The 1,850-nt window shown below is 48.4% G+C and overlaps 1 pseudogene; it reads left to right on the top strand.

Annotated features, from left to right (window-relative positions):
• Positions 1 to 791: 791 nt before the first annotated feature.
• On the top strand, positions 792 to 1,134 carry LOC102429898 (annotated as a pseudogene).
• Positions 1,135 to 1,850: the final 716 nt, after the last annotated feature.

The following is a 1,850-nucleotide window of genomic DNA, read 5'->3' as shown; positions in this document are numbered from 1 at the left end:
TCGGGGCCATCCTCCTGCAGCACAGCTTCCTGTACCCAAGAGTCGTCCTCCAGGATCATGGTGGTGACCTCCGCCTCCTGGTCGTCTTCCTCTTGAGGTACCTGGGCCAAGGGGGTCAGGGGAGTGGCTACTCCGGGCACCTCTGCAGCCATCACCCACGTTCCCGGGACAATCGCGCAGGCTTCTGGCCTTAAACTTCAGTCTTATCCAGCCAAGCTCTCTGAGAAGACACGTCCCTCCTCGAATTTCAACAAGTAGCCCGGCTGGGAAATGAGAAAGAGAACCAGGATCAGTCAGTAAACGGTCCCAAAATGATCTCACTCACAGCAGCCCAGGTCAGGCCACCAAGTAATTCTTACGTCCGCAAATCAACAAGTTTCCTGTCCCTCTTAAAGGCAAAATGGCTTATTCCTGAAAACCTCTCTCTTTCTCTATGGCGAAAGAAGTTAAGAAGAAGCATAAACACAAAATATGCAGCATTTTTCTTTCCAAAAGACCGAAGCATGAGTATCAGAAGTCCAAAGCCCTGGCAAGAATCCAGGACTGAGCTATCCTGCCCTAAGTCAGTTCCGACTGGCTGCAGAGTGAGTGACCTTGACCTCGCACACTCAAATCAACCTCACTGACCACCACGAAGCAGAGATAATAATATCATCCTTATCTTACGGGGACATCTTAAGGATTAGCAATGGCTCAGATGTCAAGAGACTGAGCCTCGGCAAATAGGAAGCTTTTGCCGACCTGCAGCCGCGGGGACAGGCAGCTCCAGGGACGGGGTCTGACTTCCATAAACCTCCTCTGGTGCAAGTGTGGTAGCTATTGACAACAAAATCGAGCAAGCTCTGGATCTGGTGAAAAGCCACTTGATGTGTGCGGTGAGAGAGGAAGTGGAGGTCCTCAAAGAGCAAACCAAAGAACTAATAGAGAAAAATTCCCAGCTGCAGCAGGAAAACAATTTGCTGAAGACACTGGCCAGTCCTGAGCAGTTTCAGGCCCAGCTGCAGACTGGCTCCCCCACCCGCCCCCACCCCCGCCACCACACAGCCACAGGGGACCACATAGCCCCCGGCCCAGCCAGCCTCCCAGGGCTCAGGACCAACTGCATAGCCTCCTATGCCCCCTGCAGAACTGGCTGCTGCTTCTGAACTCAACAGACCCGAGATGATGTACTAGGGGGAATCCACCTCCACAACAACCCATCTCATTCCTCGCAGCAAAAGAGACGTGAGACTGATAATATGCCATTATCTCTTTTTTCCAGTATTAAACACCCATGTGCTTTTGGCTTGAAGAAAAAAAAAAAAAAAGAGAGACTGAGCCTCACTAGAAGGAAGACAATATCTCAACTGCATTATTACCATATTTAAAAGTATGAAGTTTTGCCCTAGCCAGTTTGGCTCAGCGGATAGAGCATTGGCCTACGGACCGAAGGGTCCCGGGTTTGATTCCAGTCAAGGGCAGGTACCTCGGTTGCAGGCTCCTCCCTGGCCCGGGCCCTGGTCGCGGCATATGCAGGAGGCAACCAATCGATGTTCCTCTCTGTCTTTCCTTCTCTCTTCCACTCTCTCTAAAAGTCAATGGAAAAATATCCTCGGGAGGATTTAAAAACAATTTTTTTTCATGAAGTTCTAAATGTTCAGACTCTTCAATCTAGCCTTGGCCCCTCAGGAATTTTTCTTTTAGAATAACTATCTTTGTAAAGAGAATTTTATTTGCAAGGACATCCAACCACAGCATTCTAATTGCAAAAAAATAAAAATTAAAAAATGGACACATTAAAAATCCAGCAGTCAGGGTATGGTTAATAAATTATGGCACATCCATACAGTAAAATGTATTAAAAACGATGC

Source organism: Myotis lucifugus, unplaced genomic scaffold, assembly GCF_000147115.1.
Source record: "Myotis lucifugus unplaced genomic scaffold, Myoluc2.0 scaffold_2353, whole genome shotgun sequence".
Taxonomy (NCBI): Eukaryota; Metazoa; Chordata; class Mammalia; order Chiroptera; family Vespertilionidae; genus Myotis; species Myotis lucifugus.
Note: the sequence above shows the minus strand (reverse complement) of the source record. Positions and strands in the feature narration are given on the sequence as shown.